The sequence below is a fragment of the Argentina silus genome (assembly GCF_951799395.1).
Source record: "Argentina silus genome assembly, chromosome: Y".
Lineage (NCBI taxonomy): Eukaryota > Metazoa > Chordata > Actinopteri > Argentiniformes > Argentinidae > Argentina > Argentina silus.
Genome location: NC_139654.1, coordinates 45234655 through 45260682, shown reverse-complemented (window position 1 = coordinate 45260682; position 26028 = coordinate 45234655). Strand labels below are relative to the sequence as shown.

The 26028-nt window shown below is 42.4% G+C and overlaps 1 pseudogene across 1 annotated transcript in view; it reads left to right on the top strand.

Annotated features, from left to right (window-relative positions):
- The first annotated feature begins 22878 nt into the window (after positions 1–22878).
- Positions 22879–26028, top strand: part of LOC310824150 (cytochrome P450 3A27-like) — a 143580-nt pseudogene continuing 140430 nt past the window's right edge. Inside the window, exon 1 of the transcript in view lies at positions 22879–22892. The product of the transcript in view is annotated as a cytochrome P450 3A27-like (transcript). The remainder of the gene's footprint in view (positions 22893–26028) is intronic.

Genomic DNA, 26028 nt, shown 5'->3' with positions numbered 1-26028 from the left:
TGGATGCCCTGCCACATGCGTCGGGGGTCAGAGTTGTTTCTGAAGTGATCCTCTATCCTAGCTTGTGGTTGTGCTTGGCCTTTTTGATGCCCCTCTGCAGATTAGCCCTGGATGAGCTATAGGCCCGAGCATCCCCTGATCTGAAGGCAGTGTCACGTGCCTTCAGCAGGAGTCGGACCTCACTGTTCATCCATGGCTTCTGATTAGGGAAAGTGGTGATCCGCTTGAGTGTGGTGACACTGCTGATGTTGGAATTGATGTAGTCCAAAACAGATGAGGCATATGAATTAATGTCCGTGTGGGAGTCATGGGTGGCCTGAGTGGCAAACACACCCCAGTCAGTGTTTCCAAAACGCTGCTGGAGCGCTGAGTCAGCTCCCTCTGGCCAGACCTTGACTGTCCTCACTGTAGGTTTCACTCGTTTGATGAGTGCTGAGTACTTGGGCAGTAGGAACAATGAGAGGTGGTCTGATTGACCTAGGTGGGGGAGGGGAACGGCTTTGTACGCATCAGCCATGCTGGTGTATACTTGGTCCAATGTCCTGTCTCCTCTGGTGGGGCAAGAGACATTTCGGTGGAATTTGGGCAGTACAGTCTTTAAGTTGGAGTGATTGAAGTCACCCGCGACAATGAAGGCTGCCTCGGGATGCAGAGTCTGTTGTTTGCTAATGGCAGCATACAGTTCTTTCATAGCAATCTTAGCATTAGCATCCGGGGGGATATAGGCTGCCGTGATAACAGTAGACGTGAACTCTCTGGGCAGATAGAAAGGTCTACACTTAACCATGAGAAACTCCAGGTTAGCTGAGCAGTGACTCTCGGTGATGGTAGTGTCCGTGCACCACGTCTTGTTAACATAAATGCACAAACCTCCACCTCTGGTCTTACCGGAGTCGCCTGCTGTTCTGTCTGCTCGGAGAACGCAGCGCCCTGCTAGCTCGATAGCGTTGTCGGGAACCTCGCTGTTGAGCCAGGTTTCAGTGAAAACCATGATATTACAGTCCATAATCCATTTGTGGGTGGTGATCCGCAGCCGCAGTTCATCCATCTTGTTTGCCAGGGAACGAACATTTGCAAGGAAAAGGCTAGGTAGTGAGAGTCGGTGTGGAGTTAGCTTTAGCCTAGCTCTCATAAAGAAGGAGTGGATGAAAATCAAAAGAGACGGGCAGGATGTGGAGCGAGAAATGCTCAAGATGTGGAAGGAGAAGGAGACATTTAAAAAGGATAAGAAACAGATGGAGAAAGAGATAGAGGCCATCAAGAGGAGAGAGGCCCTGGTGATGGTGGCTGAAGAAAGAGCGAAACAGAGTCTGGAAAAAGAGAAGCTAGAACAGGAGAGGGAGACATTGAAGAAGGTGAGCATGGTGACGATTAGAGAGATGGTAGAGAACCTATAGACTAAGTAGATGAAGGTGATTGTTGCTAGTTTTACTATAGCATTTAGTCCATGACCTTCAACTCTCAGTTGAATTTGTCCAATTCTTGTCTCACCTTGCACTCCCCTCTGATGTTACTTTTTTAATTTCAGATGAACGATGGCTCCAGATATGCCCCAACCCTCATGTTCTCGTTGAGAGCGACTCCTCTGATGGCTCAGCTGGTACACAATCAGGCAAACCAGGGGACGAGCCTTTCTGTCAAAAGCCTTGTTGATGTGGCCCTGGCTGAGAGCGTGTGGGGGTGCAGAGATAAGACAGGGGACTGCACATGCCGACACCGTTAGCCTGGAAACCTCAACACAATTGGCCGCTATTTAGGGATACATAGCAAATCAATTTATATAGTTGTCTTAAGTTCAATAAATTAAGTTGAACATTAAATTAAATTGACTTCCTTTCTCTACCACTGTGACTGCTTGTGGCATTTATTATTATAGAAAGTCTTACTTGTGATGACCGTGATGTATGTAGCTGAAGATGAATGTAGCTATTTATTTTAAGTCGCTCTGGATAAGAGCTTCTGCTAAATTACTCAAACGTAGGCCTAAAGTACATCCGTAAAATAATGTATCCATTTCCTGTTAACCATCTCTAAACCCTAGATGGCAGTATTTACTCTTACACCAGAAACGTGACCAGTTGCACGTGTGGATGCAGAAGAAATAGCCTCCCAGTCTGTTTCTGCAAGGAACTTCTAATTTATGGATTCTGTACATTGTTTTATGTTGAGAGTCTTGTCAAGTCTGAATATCTTAGAGTTGGGGTTTGTCCTCTACCTCCAAATATAAACGAGGACAATCACTTTGTTTTTCATACAGGTACCACTATTGTATGTATTTCTGTAATCTATGTTTCTATTACTTTACCATACTATGAAACTAATTGAATATGTTTTTAAGCGTCCAAAAAGCATTGATACCATTTCCAAGCACTCCAAGAATCATTTTGCGTTGCTGCTGCAGCAGCCACGCAATGTCAACACTTTACACACGCACTGGTGTAGCATGTAACATTAAAATCCATCAACTTCATATCACACCATTGATGATTGGTGAACTTGTTGGATCAGTTAAGGCCTGTGCCAGAAAACAGTACACACACCAATCACACAATGGGACTATAACAGGCACATACAGTGCATTCTGAAAGTATTCAGACCCCTTCACTTTTTCCGTATTATGTTATGTTACAGCCTTATTCAAAAATAGATGAAATTATTTTTTTTCCTCATTAATCTACACACAATACGCAATAATGACAAAGGTGCTTCAACAAAAAACGTAAAGGGTCTGAATACTTATGTAAAGGTGATATTTCAGTTTTTTATTTTGAATAAATTAGCAACAATTTCTAAAAACCTGTTTTTGCTTTGTCATTATGGGGTATTGTGTGTAGATTGATGAGGAAAAAGGCTGTAACATCACAAAATGTGGAAAAAGTGAAGGGGTCTGAATACTTTCAGAGAGCACTGTATTTACATCTTGATTCACAGAATCACACCTCGTACACACTTGCAAGTGATAGCAACGCCTATCACCTGTCCCAATAAAGGGATGCTACAAGCGCACCATTTCATCCTTTCCACTCTTCACTCTCTGACTGTCTGAAGTGTACTGTAGTTGTGTTGTTGTAGCTGGGTACACCTCAGCCTATGATTCTCACGGGGCGTTAGGTTGAAAAGTGTACTGTAGTTGTGTTGTTGTAGCTGGCTACACCTCAGCCTATGATTCTCATGAGGCATTAGGTTGAAAAGTGTACTGTAGTTGTGTTGTTGTAGCTGGCTACACCTCAGCCTATGATTCTCACGGGGCGTTAGATTGTCTCTGATAGAATCCTACGGTTCAGCTCAACGACGATTTTCATCTTCTGAGCACCTGTTAACTCTCTGAGCTAGCAAGCTAACCTGTGAGCTCTCAATTCTTTGTTATTGTTGGACCCCAGCTCGACGATAATTCCTCAGGTTATTATTAGAACTTGCAAGGTCACATGTGTAGGCTACAGCTAGCACTTGGGACGGACGGCTAACTAAGTTACTTGTTGTTTCCGGACAGCTGAGAACCTTGGCGAGCTTTGACAAGGTAATATTGAGAAATATTAGCACCCTGTTTGCAGGAGGGTTGGTCAGCTTGTGTTTGTAGCCCTAGGACTACTGAGCACTTTCTAGTAATTAATAATTTACTAGCTAGTTACCTCGTATAATGAATTGGAACATACCAGTTCTCTCTGGTGTGGGACTAGCACCATATCTAACTATGCGGGTACCAGTTCCCTGTGGTAGCACGTGGGTGTAGCAATGCTGAGGTGTGCTGATATTGTACCTGTTTGTTGCATCGTGCACTGTATCTAAACTAACCCCACAACTAAGTCAACTAATAAACATGGGCTACGCATAACTTAAACATGCATGTGTGTGTGTGTGTGTGTGTGTGTGTGTGTGTGTGTGCGTGCGTGTTTGTGCGTGCTTGCGTACATGTGTTTTTTAGGGGATGCAGAGAAAGTCTTCCAGCTGTTCCAATGAGAACATCCATCCATCCATCCATACATAGACCTATGCATTTAATTCTGGTTTGTTTATAACTAAGAGGAAGACACATTTATCATCAAAAACCACTAGTTATCATCAAAAAGGATGGTCACAGTTTGCTAAAAAAGAGTACCTAAAAAGCCTGCAGAGGTCTCGTAAAAGGTATTGTGGACAGATAAGATGAATATTATCATGGACTAGAGTGACAAAAGTTTGGAGAAAAAAGGATCTGTCCAAGATTTACAGCATACCACCTCATCTGTGAAACATGGTGCAGGGGGTGTTAGGTGTGGGCATGTATAGTTGCCATTAGAACTTGCTAACTTGTCTTAATTGATGATTGTACCTACTGACGGCAGCAGCAGAATGTATTCTGAAGTGCACAGAAACATCTTGTCTGCTTGAGTGCAAGCAAATGCCTCCAAATGCATTGGATGGAGCCACACCATACAATAAAACAATGACCCAAAACACTGCCATAGCAACTAGTGGAAAGATCTTGATTGGCCAAGTCAATCTTCAGATTAAAATTCAATTGAACATGCATTACATTTCCCTAATGATAAGAATTTAGGCAAAAAGACCTCAAAACAAACAACAACTAAAGATGGCTGCAGTACAGGCCTAGCAGAGCATCACCAAAGAAGATGCCCAGCGTCTGGTGAGGTTAGTGGGTTGCAGACTTCAGGCAGTTATTGTCCACTAAATACTAGTGGATTGTCCACTAAATACTAAACATGACTGCTTCATTTGGACATTTGATAAGTCTGTCCCATTACTTTTGGGTACACTGAAATAGGGGGATTATGCATAAAAAGTGGGGTAATTTCTAAATGGTGAAACCAATGTGTATACAAATACCATCAAATAAAAGCTGAGAATCTCTACTTTAACCTTGTAGTAATTGTTTAATTTCAAATCCAAACGTTTGATAAAGTTCTTCATAACCAACATCAGGGAGATGTGACCAGAGAGTGGATCCTGGCTATAAGGGCACACACTTGCCAACACACATTCTGGTGTGACATGTGCGATGTCTTATTGATCTATGTTGCTTTGGCTGTCTCCATGTGTGGATCATTGTAATCAGGGGTGGGGCTGGCCTTTTAAACACCTGTGCTTTGTTTCATTCAGGGAAAACAAAGAGATTTTTAACATTTCTTTTAAAGAGACAACACACATTTTCTGCCATGCCTCTGTCAATTGATTTGGCTTTAATCAATGGTTTCTTCTTGATGTTGTGTACATGTTTTTATGCCTATGTCACCTTTCAGAGGAAATCAAGGAACCTATCCAGATCTGATGTCGTATTAGATGAGTCAAACCCTGTCAGAACATAGTTTGCTTTTGCTAGATTCTTTTCTTTTCTTTTGTCTAGTATTGGTATACATGGTTGAAATGATGCACTCATGTTTAGTATTTGGTCGACAATACTTTGTATGCAATAACCGTCTGGGACCCATTGACCCCACCAGGTGCTGGGTATCTTCTCTGGTGATATTCTGCCAGGCCAGCCATCTTTTTGCCAGGTCTTTTTGCCCAAAATCTTACCATCAGAAAATGAAATGCATGTTCAATAGGATTTAAATCCAAACATTGACATGGCCAGTCAAGAACTTTCCACTTTTTCGCCCTGAAAATCTCCCTAGCTCCAATGGCAGTATGTTTTGGGTCATTGTCTTACTGTATGATGAAGCGCCATCCAATGAATTTGGAAGCATTGCTTTTACTCGACCAGACAAGATATTTCTGTACACTTCAGAATACATTCTGCTGCTGCTGTCAGCAGTAACATCATCAATTATGATAAGTTAGCAAGTTCTAGTGGCAGCTATACATGCCCAAACCATAGCATCCCCTCCACCATGTTTCACAGATGAGATGGTATGCTGTAAACCTTGGGCAGATCCTTTTTTCTCCAAACTTTCCTCTTGCAATCACTCTGATAATATTCATCTTATCTGTCCACAAGACTTTTTTCCACACCTCTGCAGGCTTTTTAGGTACTTCTTAGCAAACTGTAACCTGACTATCCTTTTTAAGAATAACTAGTGGTTTGCATCTTGCAGTGAAGCCTCAGCCATTTGCGATTGCTGAGCTCATCAGTGCTTGATTTTGGCAAGTCTAAGGTTTTGACTATGTTTCAGATTTTTCAGCTTTCACCATTTGTCAATTCCTTTGCTATTGTAATGTATCTAACACCTTGTCCTTTGTTGGGAATGATATTTAAGGAGAGGGACAGCGAGATATTCTTTGAGTTTTGGCTTAGGCCCATCACGGGCATCATTCTCCCGCGTTGTCCTTGACGCACGTTAACGTATGGTTAAAACTTACAGACGTATGTTGTTTTAAATTGTGTTAAATTGGTTATTTTGTTGATACTCTATTCTCATTCTTCCTATGGGCATTAATGTGATGTTGTGCGCTCGATAAAGGTTCTGTTAATCAGGGCTGGCTCTAGCCATTTTGGTGCCCAAGCATTTTTCCTTCTTTTGCATTATCAAATGTCTAAATTAAGCACTCATGTTTAGTATTTGGTCCCCAATCCTTTGTATGCAAAAGTGCAAAAGTCTGTGACCCATTGACCCAACCAGACGCTGGGTATCTTCTCTGGTAATGCTATGTTGCAGCGACTGTTGTTGTTTTTTTTACCTTAAAAGGTGTGAAAGGAGGGATTTGTTAGGAATTATTTTTATGAAAACAGTTGCATTATAATGCTCAATAGCAGACAAGTAAATAAAGCTATTCAGTTCTTTTTTAGTTGATTAAAATAATTGTATTTGATATGTCATGTGCAAATCAATTGAATTAATATGTTTTTAATCATCTGATTCAGGAAATATTTATCTTTGATAATCATTAACTTTTGATTAAGAAGTTGTTGATAATTGTATTTGACATTCCATATCCAAATCAATTGAATTAATATGTTTTTAATAATCGGATACAGGGAACATTTGTTTGATAATCATTAACTCTTGATTGAGAAGTGTTGGAAAACATTATTATAAGAAACAGTTTATTATTGCTATAAAAATATATTACTGCAGTGTGTTAAATTTACTAATGTGATGGAGATGAATCAAGCATTAGTTCCATGGTACTTGGATTAATACATGAAGAGGTAAGGGTCAGGTCATCAAGATAGATGCTCCAACACACACATAAGAATGATGTAATGGAAAAATACTAGGGTAGGAAAGGACAAATCAGAGTAGGTGTATGTTTTCTTCAACAGGTCAACTCGTCCCTCAAAGGGAACTGACCGGCGATATCTCCACCTGGAACGGATCGAGTGTCAGGGGCTGGGACCAGCCTAAAACACCAACGAGAGGAGAGCCAAGTCTAAACCGCGGCTCCTCCCCAACCAAATAGCCAATCATAATCATTCTGTATACTGTAAAATGTTTTGTTTGACATATTGAATGTATCCATTTTTGGAAGGTTGGTTACAGATTAACAGCTTGCTGACTGTGATTTTCTTCGCCAAAAGTGGTCCTTGTACAAGTCTAGAATTTTGACATATAAATAAATAGCTAAAATTAAGAAGTAGTTTGTCTTCTCTTCAAATAAAGAACACGTTTTCCCACAAAACGCAACAAAGTCATAGGTACAAAATTATATTTACAATCATTGTATCATTATTTTGTCTCACCTCTGTCTCTTTGCAGACGGTGAAGTTGAACCTCTGTAGAATCTCCACCATCGCCAGTTTCATCAATACCAGAGTGAATCGCATCCCGATACAGTTCCGTGGGCCCAACCCGAACGGCATGTAGGTGTATGGGTCGATGCTCTCCTTGTTCTCCTTACTGAACCTACACACGGAGAGTTCAGAGGAGGAGGGGTTAAAGAACATATCAATTAAATCACAGTAATATGATGGTTATACATGGTTGAAGAAACCTGTTTGTGTTTGGTCGTCGCATTTAGGTTTGTTTTATGGTTGTTTGTGGAACACTGCAATTATCGTTGCTGTTGTGATTGATATTGTGGTTGTGGTTAAGATGTGGCCCATTACCTCTCTGGTTTGAACTCCTCTGGGTCTTCCCACACATCGGGGTCACGGTGCAAGGTCCAGATGGGTATCATGATGACCATACCCTTGGGGATGGTGATGCCGCATATCTCAACAGATTTCTTGGCGACTCTTTCAAGTCGATGGGGTACAACCTGAGAGACTCGTTGATCACGCTGTCTAGATAGTCCATCTGCATCAGAGCCTCGTACTGGATAGGAGCCTGCACAGGGATATTACACTCACATGAGCACTAGTGATTGGTCGTTCATGTAGCCGTAGCCCAGAACTAACTCTTTTTCGTCGCAAATCTGAAGAGCTGTTAGTTTTTTGTGTTTTTTGGGGGGGAAATGAACACAGTACTATACTTATTCTAATCTGCATAGCCTAATTTCATGACACCCGCATACAGAACGCCATTACTTTCAATGTACGTGTGTAATAGTGTCTTGCTTTTTTGTTATACATGAATAAACAAAAAAATCGCTAAAAAATGTTATCTTGATAGTTAGAAGAAAATACATTTAGATTCCACTGAACAATGTAAATGATAGATGTACACAAGGATCAATCAGAAGTCAAAATGCCACTAAACTGGGCTGCTTTTAGTGGATTGACTGCTTGGAATACTGAATGTGCTACAGTCTATTATTTCCTATCACAGTCGACAGACTACAAGAAAACTGTCAGGTGGTTCAAATGTGAATAACTTGGTATCCATTCCATTAACTGTGGCCGGGCAGCACCGAACAGCCCAGAGAACATTACCATGGTGCTTTTGAATATTAGGTCCCTATCTGGCAAAACCTTTATTGATCTTATCTCAGAGCGAAAGCTGCACTGTAATGTTTTTATCTGAAACCTGGCTAAACATGAATGCATGTCAGTCTATTAGAAGTGGGGAAAAAATATATTTTCACTCTATTATTTATCTAGCCATGTCGCTGAGCAGATGAGAATTTCATGATGAATATGAATATGAATAGTACACCATCAACAGCTTCCTCCTGTGATAATGATTTAGCAACCAGCTTCAACACCAAACTAAGGGCAACTATCGACTCTGTAGCACCAGTCAAACTGAAAAAGGCTGTGGCCAAATTTAAAAGAATTTGCAGAAAGTCTGAGCGGACAAAAACTGCAGGTCCACCTTGATATTCTTCGAGAGCATCTTTCTGCTTTTAATAAGGCAATAAATAAACGCCAAGACAGACGGGATCATTTCTCAAAATTGATAATGAATCATAACAACTCAAACAGTGCTCTTTTCAACGATTGACAGCCTTATAAATCCCGCCCACAAGACACCTGGTGATCTGCTCTCCACCTACAAATGTGAGGAATTTGCAACATACTTCTGAGATAAGAGAACCAATATTAGGTGAGGAGGATCACTCAGGCAAGACCTGAAGATGTGTTTGATGACTTGTTACCCCACCTTCCACCACATGGAAGCACTATGAACTCTTTTGCAGTGGTCATACAGAAATGCTCAGCAAAGTGGGGGTCTGTTCATCTGCACCTAAAACTACCATGGTGAAACCCCTCCTGAAGAAAAGTAACTTAGACTCTTCAGTCCTTAGCGATTTTAGGCCAATCTCCAACCTTCCCTTTTTAAGCAAAAAAATAATAATTCTTGAAAAAAAGGTGTTCAAACTGTTAAATAATCTCCTTCTTCCCAACTGTACCTTTGACATGTTCCAATCTGGCTTTTGTGCCGATCATAGCACTGAGATAGCACTATGTTGTTAAGTTATTAACTAGGTTCTTAATGACCTTAGAATTAATTAATTAATGCTGATGCCAAAATGCTCTTTGTCCTTGTCCTGGTCAAACTGTCTGCACACTTAAAGACACTACTTACAGTAACACTAAGCACCAGGCAAAAAAACAAGGTGTTACCATTGACTCAGATCTTAATTTTGAAACCCATATCAAGAATGTGACTAAAACATATTTGTATCACTTAAAAAAGAGTAAGTAAGTTTGCCGGAAATCTGCCATCGTGGAGAAATTCTGTCTGAAGTTGTCCAAACAACAACATCCTCCCTAATAATAATATATCCCCCCGAAATGAACTTGCACTGTTGGACATTAGCTGTTGTGTTTCTGCATGCACACACAATTGGGAGAGGCAGACACCAGAGAAAGGTCAGTCTACTCCCCTAGAACACCCCTGGCACTCACAACATGTTTATATGCAAACCGAATGTCAGGTAGGACACTGCATTTTAAAAAGCGTGTTTTCCGAACCAAAACAGCGTTCATAAATGAAATATTTATTCATAAGGGATTTATTATAAGGGATCTTGTTCCCTGATCGCTACCGATTAAAGATAGTCATTACAACCGTTAGGAAGCTTTTAGAAAGCTTGAATATTACATGGACCTTTACAGAACACAGCTGTAAAGGTGCAACCTTTCCTCTCCCAGGCTGACACTGAGAGACGAATGCATGCTTGTATCACTAGCAGCCTTGATTACTGTAACACTCTCCTGTCTGGTCGACCAAAGAAAGCTCTTGGCAAATGATACAAAATGCAGCAGCACGAGTCAGATGGAGAGCACATATCACACAAGTCTCTGCACTGATTACCTGTTAGTTTTATAATTTATTTTAAGATAATTGTATTAGTTTAGAAATCACTCTATGGTCATGCACACCACTGCATGTCAGACATGCTTTTAAGGTATATACCCTGTAGATCCCTCAGGTCCTCAGGTACTGGCCTTTTAACTATTCTGAAGATTCCAACAACACCTACTTCCTGTTTCAAATGAATAATACTGGGCAGAAGTCTGCACAGGGATGCTACAGACACATTAGCACACTGCAAAATACTGTCACCTATCTAACCATCTGTAGGAGTCTGCAGTGCACAGGGGTTACACACTCATCAGTACCCTCTAAAACACTGTCACTATCATGTCACTATCACACTGTCACTATCACCTGTTCCACATGAATAGTACTATATAGGAGTCTGCAGAGGGGTTACCTTGTTGGGAAACACAGTGTCTATCTCCTCCTGCAGCTTGGTCATGATGTGAGGGTTGGTTGCCAGATTGTAGGCCAGGAAGGACAGAGAGCTACTGGTGGTCTCATAGCCAGCAAAGATGAACATCATTGCCTGGGACAAGATCTCATGGTCACTCAATCCTATGATGATGGGAGAAATGGGGTGGTAGGTGTGTTTGTAGGTATAGGTGTTTGAGGCAGGTACTGTATGTGTGTGTGTTAGATGCAAGTATACAGTGTGTGTGTGTGTGTGTGTGTATGTGTGTGTGTGTGTGTGTGTGTGTGTGTGTGTGTGTGTTTAAGGCAGGCACCTTTACTCTGCTCCTCTCCCTTTGAGTTGCTGTCTTTCTGCGAGTCTATCATCAGCTGCAGGAAATCTACCCGACTCTGGAAGCAGGCTTACGTCAGATCAAAATCACATGAGAACTACCAGATGCTACCAAATCTCTACAATTGTATTACACAATACTGGCTGAAGATCGTATATTTGATCAGTTATATTTACATACCTTCCTGGTGCTAGCCACGCAATTGGACTTGATCTTCTGAAAGACAGCGTAGAAGAAATCTGTGACCGAGGCAGGGAATAGGGATACCTCCATGTTTGCCATAACAGGACCCATGAAGGGGAAGAATGCTGGACGGACAGGAAATGCCACGGTTACAAACAGGAACAGGAAATACCATGATACGTGACTCCAATCCTATTCAATGCACAGCCCTGTCCAGAAACAACTCCTAGGCTCTATCCCTAGACAGTTCTGTATCCAATCCACTCAGATCTCCAAGTGTCCAGCATTTAGGAACTAGAGGTTGGTTCTGGACAGGGCCCATGTGTTTGTCAAATGAGTAGAGCGCAAACCATTGGCAGTGTGGTTTATGTCAGTCTAATCAATAAAATCGATAGCTTCATTTATTAAGCACAAAATGACTGAAAGCTATATGGGGGCAGTTGTACCGACTGTGAGGAACAGTGGGCTGAAGATGTCAAACTTGAGCATTTTCTTGATGTTGGTCACAAAGGGGTCGGAGGGGTTGTGGAGGGAGTCAATGTCGACACTGAATGAAGTACTGACGACCACATCCATACTGTATGGTCCAAAGAACCTGGAACACAACCACACAATCTCTGACCACCAGAATCACAACCACAAAATTAAAGGGGGAGTTCACTGAAATTACAAATTCACCTTATCGTCTCGGAGATAAATACTCACTCCTTTAGTTCAATGGGCTCATCGTTATCAGCCGTCTTCTTCAGATTGCTGACCAAGTTACCAGAGTGCTGCTTCATGATCCTGAGCATCTGAGTTGGGAAGGATACATGGAAAAATATCATGATTGATACGTGGATTAATATGTGCAAAACATATATTAATATCATGTTTGAAACAGGAATTATTGTAATGTTTATATAGCCTGAGAATATACATCCATACAGGATACATTATGTATATAGTCAAAGAATAAGTGACTCCAAAGATGAACTATTATTCTATACTCTGACCTCTGACCACTGAACTTATCGAAGATAAGATCAAATATACTTTATTGTCCTGGATGAAAATTTGTCTTGGATTAATTCATTAAAGTTGCTGCTTCACACAACAACAAACAACAATGCATACACACTATACACATAGTACAAATCACACACACACTCTCACACACACACACACACACACACACACACACACACACACACACACACACACACACACACACACGCGCGCGTCAGAGTTGTTAGTCATTCATTTATTTGTGTTGTATAAAGGAATGAATGAAAGAAGGAGAGGAGAGATGGGACTGTACCTCTTTGATCCGCCCACTGGTGAAGGAGGGAGACAGGACACTGCGGATCCGTCTCCATGCATCATCCTCAGCGATAAACACGGCGTCATACAGAGGCCCGTTGAGATAGATATTCTAGAAAAATAATAATTATTATATACTGCAAGATTAACCTAAGCACAAAATGATTGAGACTGAAAGCTATATGGAGGCAGTTGTACCGACTGTGAGGAACAGTGAGCTGAAGATGTCAAACTTGAGCATTTTCTTGATGTTGGTCACAAAGGTGTCAGAGGGGTTGTGGAGGGAGTCGATGTCGACACTGAATGAAGTGCTGACGACCACATCCATACTGTATGGTCCAAAGAACCTGGAACACAACCACAAAATCTTTGACCACCAGAACCACAACCACAAAATTAAAGGGGGAGTTCACTGAAATTACAAATTCACCATATCTTCTCGGAGAGAAATACTCACTCTTTTAGTTCAATGGGCTCTTCGTTATCGGCCGTCTTCTTCAGATTGCTGACCAAATTACCAGAGTGCTGCTTCATGATCCCGAACATCTGAGTTGGGAAGGATACATGGAAAAATATGATGATTGATACATGGATTAATATGTGCAAAACATGGGTTAATATCATGTTTGAAACAGGAATTATTTTAATGTTTATATAGCCTGAGAATATACATTCATACAGGATACATTATGTATATAGTCAAGGAATAAGTGACTCCAAAGATGAACTATTATTCTAAACTCTGTCATCTGACCACTGAACTTATCTAAGATAAGATTAAATATACTTTGTTGTCCCGGATGGAAATTTGTCTTGGACAATTAAAGTTGCTGCTTCACACAACAACAAACAACAATGAATACACACTATACACATAGTACAAATCACATAAACACACACACACACGTCAGAGTTGTTAGTCATTCATTTATTTGTGTTGTTGGAATGAATAAAAGAAGGAGAGGAGAGATGGGACTGTACCTCTTTGATCCGCCCACTGGTGAAGGAGGGAGACAGGACACTGCGGATCCGTCTCCATGCATCATCCTCAGCGATAAACACGGCGTCATACAGAGGCCCGTTGAGATAGAAATTCTAGAAAAATAACAATGATTATATACTGCAAAATTAACCGAATATTAATAATGCTATAATAACAATGATATTATCTATTTAATGAGCCCTTATGTTTTTTTCCCCATACAACAACTTCAATTTAGCGTATTACCCTCCTGTTAGTGAAAAGGGAGTAGCATTCCTTGATGAGGATGGTTTTGATCATGGCTGTGTCCATGATACACAGGACGGGCTGACGGCCATCATAGATCCTACAGACCAGCAAAAACAAAGATAGTTAGATATACACTCACCCAACACTTTATTAGGAACACTATACTAATACTAGGTAGAGCCTCCCTTTGCTCTCAAAACAGCCTCAATTCTTCGTGACATTGATTCCTTTGAGATTCTGGTCAATGATGACATGATTGCATCACGCAATTCCTGCACATTTTTCAGGTGCACTTTCAAGATGTGAATCTCCCGTTGTGCCACATCCCAAAGATGTTCTATTGGATTCAGATCCGGTGACAAGGAAGGCCACTGAAGAACACTGAACTCATTGTCATGTTCATGAAACCAGTTTAAGACGACTTTTGCTTTGTGACATGGTGCATTATCATGCTGGAAGTAGCCATTAGAAGGTGGGTAAATTGTGGCCATGAAGGGATGCACATGGTCAGCAACAATACTTAAATAGGCTGTGGCATTCAAGCAAATATACCGTAGATAGAGACAGACAGACCCATCACAGATCTTGCACTCTTTGAAAAAGTGCTACCTAGAACCAAAAAGGGTTCTTCTTCCACTGTCCCTTTGAAGAAACCTTTTGGGTTCCATGTAGAACCCTTTCCACAGAAGGTTATACAGTACCGTGCGTAAGTAATGGGACAGTGAAGCATTTTTTCTTCTGTTTGGATTTGAAATAAAAACGTAGAGATTTTTATTTTTTATATAATGTACATATTGGTTTATCATTCAGAAATTCCAACACTTTTATGCATAATCCCCCTATTTCAGGCTACACAAAAGTGATAGGACAATTGGCTTGACAAGTGTGTTCGTCAGGTGTGTTCCGTCACATAATTTGTGCAGTCTGCTATTGGTGTCTTGTCAACATGAGGACCAAAGAGATGTTATTGAAAGTCAGGGAAGCCATTATGATGCTGAAATATCAGAAAAAAAATAAACATAGCCAAAACCTTAAACCTACCAAAATCAACAGTTTGGAACTTCATTTAACTTCATTAAAAGGAAAGAAAGCACTGGTGAGCTCAGAAATCGCAAATTACCTAGTCAAGTTTGCTTTATGTCCAATCATGGTTAGAGGTAAAGCTAGCCTAACAATTGTACATGTGCCTGACCAATGTTTGGGTAAGTAATTCAACAGCCTTCTGCCTCCACAGTACCAATGAAGGTCTGCTCTGGCTATGAGTAGTCTGGAGGCATTGGCCCATGTTGTGACATCAATAGTGTGAGTGCACCATGCAGGATTCATTTCACCCACCTTTGTACTACTTTTTCTGGTTAGGCAGGTGTAGTTTCCTTTTCTTGGCTGAAAGGTTGGTGGTGTGGTGTGGTTGGCTGTGGCTGGGAAAAGAAGACTCAGAGTAGAGCAATTAGCAGGATCAGGTTCCATATGCAAGCGCATCATGCAATTAAAGCCATCTTTATCTGTATCATACAATAGTGGAGCAGGGGTGGTATATAGAGTTGGTCTTGCCTTTGAGCAAACAATGCAATCGGTCATATTCATGCTTCTGGCAGTAAACCGGACCCAAGTCAACCAAGTGTTTGAGTCGCTATAACCAGTTTCTATGGCTAGAGTTTCTTTTACTGTCAAATTTGTGAGATATTCGATCCTAGGGTCTACCTTGCCAGGGAGTTCTGGGCTAGGGATATTCTGTGCATTCTGCGAGTTATTAGTCATTGGGGACTGAAACTTTTTTGTTACTGTGATCATGAACTGACCCAAGGGGTCAGTACCAGATTCATATGCTCCCAACACATAAATATCAGTATCTGTGGTTAGGGGTCTTTTTAAAGTGATTATCAATGGGTTGCATGCACCGTTCTTACAATCATCTGGAGAGGATTCTTTAAAGATGGTCAGTCTATTTCCGAGGGGGTCTTTCCCTTCGGATGATTTGATTGGTTTATAGCCCCAATTTCCAATGCCTGAGTTGGCTATTACATAGGACCAAGAGGAACACCACCTATCATTAGCGTATCCGGTGTTCCCATAGTATTCACACACATATTTCTCAGACCATTTATAACTTTGTTCATCTGATCCACACATGATTACTGAGCACAGGTCAAAACGTGCCACTCCATCTTGACCTTCTACAAACTGTAGGTTAAGTGGAGTGATACTGCTTCTCATTGATCTTTTGGGTCTAAGATTAGTAGTGTTAGATGTTTCTTTTAGCTGTTCAGTTTGCTGACACAGCAAGGGAATGGCAATTAGAATGTACAGTACAACTAGACAGCTCAATGCTGTCCCTGATCCATGTCTACTGAGCTCTGAGGCAGGCATTTTCCTGCTGCTGTCTCCAGTTGAGCCAAATCAGTTCTAACTTCTCTTAATGTGCGGGAAGGTGGTAAGGCAGGCACACAATGTGTCAGGTGATGCCAAATTGCTCCTGTTTTACCTTTTATTTGGACAGCATGAGTTGTACACTCTACAACCTCATAGGGTCCAGTCCACCTGGGATCCGGCCACTTTCTTTTGTGGACCTTCACTTGTACCCAATCCCCTACCTTTACCACAGGAGTCTCTGGGGTGGTTGTCTCAGGCTTGGGCTCTGGCTCAGCCTCCACTTCCCGCACCTGTTTAGACAAAACTCGAGTCAGGTTAGTTAGTGCAGTCATGTATTCATCACAGTGAATTTGCCATATGTCTAAGGACGGGATGTGGTCCCCATCTCTTGGAGGGCCAGGCATTTGGCGGCCAGTCAACAACTCATGTGGTGATAGGTGTGTTTTGCTACTGGGCGAGTTTCTCATAGACATTAGAGCCAGTGGGAGTGCATCTAACCACTTTATGTTAGTGCCGTGGCACACCTTGGCAATCTTTATCTTAAGGGTTTGATTAGCTCTTTCTACCAATCCTTGTGAAGCAGGATGATAAACTGCCCCAAACTTGTGTGTTATGCCTAGGGCTCTCTCTACCTCTTCTAGGTGTTTGTTTTTAAAGTGTGAGCCATTGTCTGATCTGATCACTCTGGGAACTCCATATCTGGGAATCAGTTCATTCTTCAGCCACTTTGTGACTGAGCTGGCGGTTTCCTTTTTGCATGGGATAGCTTCCACCCACCTTGTGAACCTATCCACCATTACCAGTAGGTACCTGTAGCCTCTGACGCAGTTTTCTGCGCCCATGTCCGTATAGTCAATAGTGATGTCTTTGAATGGTGCATCAGGAACTGGGAATTTTCCCATGGGGCACTTGTAGACCATTTTTGGGTTGTGGCTGTTGCATGTGTCACATTCTGTCACATAGTTTTCCACTATGCTAGTCATGTAGGGATGCCACCAGAGAAGTTCGATATTCTGTTGGGTGATTTTTCTGCTCACATGGGTGGGGCCATGAGCTTGCTTCAGTAGGAGTTGACAAAGCTTAGCTGGAGCTACTATTCTTCCATCATGGCATCTCCAGAGTCCATACCCTCCAAAAGCGTCTGCTTCCTTTTGCATGTATCGGATGTCCTTTTCAGTTAGTTTTGGAAGAGGGTCTTCTGTGTTTGTCATCATCATCATCTGGCCCGTGTATCCTCCTGCTGCTTTGGCTGCTGTGTCAGCGGCATCATTTCCTTGGGCCACTTCGGTGGTGTTTTTCTGGTGTCCTTTGCATTTCATTACTGCAATTTCTTTGGGTAGTAACACAGCTTCAACTAGTTCTTCCAATTTCTGTCTGTGTCTTACTGGAGTGTTTGCTGTAGTCAGGAAATTTCTTCTCACCCATTGTGGTCCATCCACATGAACTGCCCCATGTCCGTAGGCAGAGTCAGTATAGATGTTCACTTTTTTTCCTTCGCTGAGTTGGAGTGCCTTGGTGAGAGCGATGATTTCTGCCAATTGGACAGATGCTGGCTGAGGTATTTTTCCTGAGTCAAGTGTTTTGTGGCTGATAGTGTACCCTTCTCCTTTTTGTTCCACTACTGCATATGAGGCAACATTTCCATGTTCTCCTTTGTAGCAGCAGCCATCTGTGTAGATTGTTAGGTCTGGATTTTTCAGAGGTTCTGAGTATAGATCTGGTCTGAGTTTGATGTCTTTGGCAGCTTTTTCGGCACAGTCATGAGGCATGTGAGTTTCAGTTGTCATTCCTGACGCCATGTTGACTCCTTCTGTAACAAAGGTAATGTGTGGCTGGGTGAGTGTGTTTGAGATTTTCACTTTCCTTGTTTGTGAAAAGATAAATGCTCTTGAGGACATAAATGCCACCACTCCATGAATTGTGTTGACTTTTAGTGGATGGCACATCACAATGTGGCTTGTTTTGTCCACTGCCTTAGTCAGGGCCGCCAGGTATCGTGAGCATCCGGCTTGACCTGTTTCAATGTTGTCAAGTTTTGAACTGTGGTACATTAGTACTCTTCTTTCTCCCTCCTTTTTCTGAAAAAGGACACCATTTACTATCCCTCCTTTTTCAGAAACATCCAGGTAGAAAGGCAACGTGTAGTCAGGGGAAGCCAGGGCGGTAGCCTGAGCAAGAGCCTGTTTGGTAGCCGTAAAGGCATCTTCAGCGTCTTTTGTCCACGTGAGAGGTGCAGTGAGGTTTCTGTTTCCAGCCTCAGACACAATGTCACGTAGCGGTTGAGTTAAGTTGACGTATCCTGGCACATGTGTTCTGCTGTAGCCAGCAAGCCCCAAAAAGGCTAGCATGTGTTGCACAGTGTTCGGTTTGCCATGGCTGAGAATGGAACTGCGCTGTGTTGAGGTGAGAGTACACCCTTCAGGTGAGATGAGCCTGCCCAGGAAGGTAACATGTCTTCTGCAGATTTGGACTTTCTCTTGTTTGATCTTATAGCCTGTCTCAGAGAGGACCATGAGGAGGTCATAGGTGGCCTGGAGGCAAGAAGAGACTTCAGGTGCAGCCAAAAGGAGGTCATCAACGTACTGTATGAGTACAACACCTGGTGGTAACGTGAGTTGTGTCAGTGTGTTTTTCAGAGATGCATTGAATAGACCAGGGCTGTCTCTGTAGCCTTGCGGGATGCGGGTGTATGTGTACTGTTGTCCCTTGTAGGTGAAAGCAAAAATGGGCTGAGAGTTTTGATGGAGTGGTAGGCAGAAGAAAGCATTCGCCAAGTCAATGACAGTAAAGTATTGGTGTGTGGGGCTTAGGTTTTGTAGAGCCAGGTAAGGGTCTGGAACAGGCTTCTCTGCAGCAACAGTAGCATCATTGACAGCTCTGAAGTCCTGTACCATTCTCCAACCCTTGCCCTGTGCTTTGGGCACTGGTAAGATAGGTGTGTTCCACTGGGAGTAGCAGGGTATCAGGACTCCTGCTTCTAGAAGGCCAGTCACTGTCTCTTCAATCCCAGCTTCCTGGTCTGGTTTCAGTCTGTACTGGGGTCTCCACACAGGCGCTTGATCAGGCTGGATTTGGATAACGAGCGGCTCATCATGTACCAGACCAACATCATAGGGGCCCGTTGTCCACAGTTCAAGGGGAATGTGGGCTAACATAGCGGCTGCGTCTGGATGATCAGTTTTTTCTCTGCCATGGAATCTGGGGAGTTCTTGCATTTCTAAGACACCGTCTTCTGTGGTATGCTTCTTTATTTTCCACATGTTTGCGTTGGGAGCATGAAGTAGAATGGGTGAGTCTGTAGGTTCCCAGTTAAGGGTCAGGGCAGTCTTTATCATGGGTCCCAATGACCGAGCTTCATGGCCAATTCCAACAGCGAGGGTGATGTGTGGCTCCGCATCTTTTTGTAAAGCATACCATGAGTCCTGTGAAGGTGTGAGTAGGCAGTGGGCAGCCACACCCTCTTTCCCGATGTAGATGTCTTTGGCTGTGATCTGTTCTCTCTTGCCCTCTTGTTCCTCTTCCCATTCCTCTTCATACACTTCATCAGGGTTGATAATGTAATTGTAGGTGCAGTGTAGTGGGTCTGTCGGTTCCCTGATAGGAAACTGCGTCTGGATCCAGGGTTTCCATTCCATGTAAGCAAACTGAATAGAAGGAGTTGCTTCTTTTTCTGAAATGAGTCTTGTCCAGAATACCTTGGTGAGAGTCTCATCAGGGGTGTTGGCAGGGGCCATATACAGGATCCTGCATGGCGAGATAATAGGTGTGCTGGGGGCAGAACAGAGACGGAGGCCTGCTGTATTGCAATAGATGGTGATGCCCAGTTTGGTGAGAAGGTCTCTGCCCAGTAGATTGATGGGGCACTGTGGGGCGTAGAGAAACTCATGTACTAGTGTCTGTGTCCCAATTTTGATAGCCAAGGGTTTTGTGTAATGTTGGGTTTGAGGCTTTCCCGTATATCCAACAATGGTGAGTCGTTTTTCAGACAGTGGTAGTGGAGTGTTTATGCTGGATATTGCTGCTCCTGTGTCTGCCATTAGTCGATAAGTCTCACCATTTATACAGCAGGTTACCATTGGCTCTTCTATGGGTGATGTTACTGAACCTGCTGTGGACATAGGGCCTCTTCAGAAGGGTCCTCCAGAGTGGGATTGGTCATATTCCCATGCATTCTGGGGCATCTGGTTTTGGTACGGAGTGTAGCCTCTTCCCCTTCCTCCAGAGAAGGCTTGGTCTTGGTCCCATGCATTCTGGGGCATCTGGTTATGGTACTGTGTGTAGCCTCTTCCCCTTCCTCCAGAGAAGGCTTGGTCTTGGTCCCATGCATTCTGGGGAATCTGGTTTTCATACTGAGTGTAGCCTCTTCCCCTTCCTCTCCATGCTCCTCTTCTATTCTGGTATTCTCCTGTTGATTGGTAATCCGGAGTGGGCTCTTGATAGGGACAATAACGTAGCCAATGGCCCACTTCTCCGCAGCCATGGCATGGTCTGGCCCTATTGCTTCCACGTCCGCGATAACCTCGGTAGTTTGTAGTGGGAGGCAGGTCAGGGTTGACTGGGGGAGTTGTTGCTGAGAGCGTTTGGTGATCAGGTAGAGGAGCGGTAGGCAAGGGTGGGGTGGCAAGCTGCTGGCTGGCTAGAACCGATTCCACAGCTTTCTGGATTTCTGTCTTGAAATCTACCTGAGCTGCTATCATCTGTTTGATCTTGGGCTTATTTTTATTAGCTTCATTGTCTTTCTCAGCTAACTGGTGTTTCAGGAGTCTTTTAGTCATTGCTTTGAATTCCTCCTCTTCTTTTTCCTTCTTGGTCAGGTAGCGCTTATGCCAATGGACAATGTTCCCTCTCCAGTCTTGGTCAGACATGTTTCCTAACCCCACAACGTCTGAAAGTTGGTCTTGTATGGATTGGGGTAGTCCCTTGATACACTGAACTCTCCAGAGAACCTTGGAGGTGTTGTTGCCGTCATGTCTTGAACCAATCTGGTCTTCCCAGCAAGTCGCTGCTCTCTTTAGGTATTCACATATGTTCTCCCCGTCTTCCAGTTGTATGTCTTGTAAGGCGGTGGGGTCCCTGTTTGTGGGATACAGCATACGTAAGGCCTCCCAGAGATCGTTCCTTACTTGGTTGAATGGTGTCTCGTGAGGCACACGAGACCGAATCAATGCTTGTTTCATAATTCGTTCAGATGTTCTCATGCCCTCAGTTCTTGCTAGGAGGGCTCTGATGTCTCCCACACAGAGGGCCTCACCAGCAGTAAGACTCTCTACCATGGAGATCCAAGGATCAGCCCCAGATGTCATAGGTGGCAACTTGGCTATTAGTGCGTCCATGTCTCTATGTCCAAAAGGGACGTAGGTCATCTGTCCTCCCTGTGTAATTCTCAGTGGGTAATTACCAAGCAGTGGCTGTGTCTCGGGTCCACCCTGGGAGCGGAAGTTGTATGGCTGTCTGTGTCTTGTGGGCATCAGCGTACCGGTGATAGTACCAACAATATCTGCTTGTATGGGGGTGTCTTGTTGCTGAATCCATCCATCTGGATCTTGTCCTTCTTCCAACTTAAAGCTTGGATATGATCTTCCTTCAAGTCCTTCATCCTCCTCGTCTGACTCATCTTGTGAGTCTCTGCTACTGGAGGACATCGATATCTCTGGTCTAGGAGGGGGGTAATTGCAATCAAGAAGTGGGGGTGGTCTTGTAGTGGACTTTCGTAGGTCGGCTGTTGTCATGCTTGAGCTGGGTGTAGAAATTCTTGAAGCATCTGGGTTTCTGGAAGCAGGGGTAGAGGCCCTTGAGATACTGGCATTGTTGGGGGTAGATGTTCTTGGCCTCTCTGTGGTTGATCTGCCCCTGCCGGTCGCTTCCAAGACAGACCTGGAGAGCTGTTCGATGTTCCTTCCTTGTTGTTCCATGTTTTGGGTGACGAGATGTAGGATCTGGTGTGTTGTGTCACTGAGTCTGTGTAGTCCGTCCATCTCTGGGATGTGGAGCTCCAAGGTTCCATCCATCACTGTTGCCATTGGTGCCTGTATGACTGGTGCTGTAGGAAGTTCTGTCTTTGTCTCTGTGGTGAAAGGGTTCTTGGCTGATGGATATGCCTGAGCTGGAGAAGCACATGTCTCCTCGGTCTGGTAGGGAGGAGGCTCAATAGGCAGGGCAGGGTAGATCCCTGGTCGCTTGGGTGGGGCTGTGGTAGATGAGGAGACCGTGGTAGTGTCTTCCTCCCTGGCTTTCCTCTCCTCGGGTTGTTTTCTCTCCTCCTTCTCCTTTGGAGCTGGTTTCCAAGGGTTGACTTGTGTAAAGACTGAATAGAGAGTTCTAGCAACCAACAAGTTGTCATGTAACCTTTCCACGTTTGTTTTTCGGGGGCCCCATGTCTTCCTTCCGTCTCTTTCCCATTCTTCTTCAGCTTCTTTGTGTTTCCCCATGGCCCCCCTTAGAATCACATTTACGGCTGCATATGATGGCATGGGATCGGTTTCCTTGGGGAGGTGACCTTGGTTTTCCCATCTTGTCCACAACTTCTCAAATCTCTTGGCTGCTTCTTTTTTGTCTTTGCTGAGTATGAATTTGGTCAGTTTATCTAGGACTTGAGCTTTAAACTCTCCTATGTTTAGCAGTCGTTTAGGTTCAGGTGAAGCCATCTCTGTTTATGTTTGTCACCAGTGGTTAAGGTGTGTATATGAAAAGCAAAGGGTGTGTGTGCACGTGTGGGACGTGTGGTACGACGGTTAATTGCTGAATTCTAACACTAAATGGAGCTATTCAGTAATTATCAAACTTAAACACTAGAGGGGGCTAATCAGTAACTGCTGAACATGAACATTAATTGGAGCTAAATCCTTAATTACTGAACTTGAACACTAGTTGGAGCTAATCAATAATTGCTAAACATAAACATTAAATGGAGCTAGTCAATGAAGCTAGCCAATAGTTGCTAAATTTGAAAACGAGATGAAGTCAATCAATAGTTACTAAATTTGAACACTAGATGGAGCCAAACAGTAGTTACTAAATTTGAACACTAGATGGAGCCAAACAATAGTTACTAAATTTGAACACTAGATGGAGCCAAACAATAGTTACTAAATTTGAACACTAGATGGAGCCAAACAATAGTTACTAAATTTGAACAGTAGATGGAGCCAAACAATAGTTACTACATTTGAACACTAGATGGAGCCAATCAGTAGCTTAGCCAATAGATGCTAAATATGAAAACAAGATGGAGCCAAAACAGTAGCTTAGCCAATAGATGCTAAATATGAAAACAAGATGGAGCCAAAACAGTAGCTTAGCCAATAGATGCTAAATATGAAAACGAGATGGAGCCAAAACAGTAGCTTAGCCAATAGATGCTAAATATGAAAACAAGATGGAGCCAAAACAGTAGCTTAGCCAATAGATGCTAAATATGAAAACGAGATGGAGCCAAAACAGTAGCTTCTAAGCTTGAACATTAAATGGATTCAACCACTAGTTGCTCTATTTTAAGGAAGTAACGGGACAAAGAAAACTTTTCAGGGTGGGGCCAGCCTCCCACTTACTGAACCACAACAACAGTAGAGTCAACAACTACTAGAGACAACAACAACAACTCTCGCACAATTTCTATAACAGTTTACACCAATATGTCACTTTCTTTTACTTTCAAACACAATTACTCTCCAAACTCTCTCACCTCCCTCAGCTTCAATGCTTTACCTATTCACACAACCTGGCTATACGCTCTCCACTCATAACAAGATTCTAACACACAACTAAATTTACAGGACTTTAACCTGAGGGATTTTAACCCAAACAAAAGAATTTACGGGCCTCTCACCCGAGGGATTTTAACCCAAATAAAAGAAAACAATTTACGGGCCTCTCACCCGAGGGATTTTAACCCAAATAAAAGAAAACAATTTACAGGCCTTTCACCCGAGGGATTTTAACCCAAATAAAAGAAAACAATTTACAGGCCTTCCACCTGAGGGATTTTAACCCAAATAAAAGAAAACAATTTACAGGCCTTCCACCTGAGGGATTTTAACCCAATTAAAAGAAAACAATTTACAGGCCTTCCACCTGAGGGATTTTAACCCAAATTAAAGAAAACAATTTACAGGCCTTCCACCTGAGGGATTTTAACCCAAATGAAAGAAAACTATTTACAGGCCTTTCACCTGAGGGATTTTAACCCAAATAAAAGAAAACAATTTACAGGCCTTTCACCTGAGGGATTTTAACCCAAATAAAAGAAAACAATTTACCCAAATAAAAGAGAATTTTTGACATATATTGCTTTGATTGTTACATTTTCATTACCGGTTTCATTACGTATACATAGATTTCTAAATTTGGTAGTTGGTTTACTCTTACCTCCTCCACACTCACAGTCTACAGTATTCAAAGTTAACTATGCAGAATTCGGTTTATAACAACAGGTTTCTGCTTACCTTTTTGTTTTTGGCGCCTCTGTGAGTGTTGAGGGGTTACAAGAAAACAACTCCGTCTGGCTTCCGTCTCCCGGACTTCGCCGTCGGTTCAATTCGGTCCAATTTCTTCTCTTCAAATCACGTCGGGACGTCACCAAATTTGTGGGAAAACGTGTTCTTTATTTGAAGAGAAGACAAACTACTTCTTAATTTTAGCTATTTATTTATATGTCAAAATTCTAGACTTGTACAAGGACCACTTTTGGCGAAGAAAATCACAGTCAGCAAGCTGTTAATCTGTAACCAACCTTCCAAAAATGGATACATTCAATATGTCAAACAAAACATTTTACAGTATACAGAATGATTATGATTGGCTATTTGGTTGGGGAGGAGCCGCGGTTTAGACTTGGCTCTCCTCTCGTTGGTGTTTTAGGCTGGTCCCAGCCCCTGACACTCGATCCGTTCCAGGTGGAGATATCGCCGGTCCGTTCCCTTTGAGGGACGAGTTGACCTGTTGAATAAAACATACACCTACTCTGATTTGTCCTTTCCTACCCTAGTATTTTTCCATTACATCATTCTTATGTTATGTGTGTGTTGGAGCATCTATCTTGATGACCTGACCCTTACCTCTTCATGTATTAATCCAAGTACCATGGAACTAATGCTTGATTCATCTCCATCACATTAGTAAATTTAACACACTGCAGTAATATATTTTTATAGCAATAATAAACTGTTTCTTATAATAATGTTTTCCAACACTTCTCAATCAAGAGTTAATGATTATCAAACAAATGTTCCCTGTATCCGATTATTAAAAACATATTAATTCAATTGATTTGGATATGGAATATCAAATACAATTATCAACAACTTCTTAATCAAAAGTTAATGATTATCAAAGATAAATATTTCCTGAATCAGATGATTAAAAACATATTAATTCAATTGATTTGCACATGACATATCAAATACAATTATTTTAATCAACTAAAAAAGAACTGAATAGCTTTATTTACTTGTCTGCTATTGAGCATTATAATGCAACTGTTTTCATAAAAATAATTCCTAACAGTTTCTATATGTAGCAGAGGTGATTTTGGAATCACACCGCGTGATGAGGTAGCCCTGCCTGAGACATGTAAACTGAAGTGTCGCCCTCAGACCTTGAGGATGTCCTCTTGGCT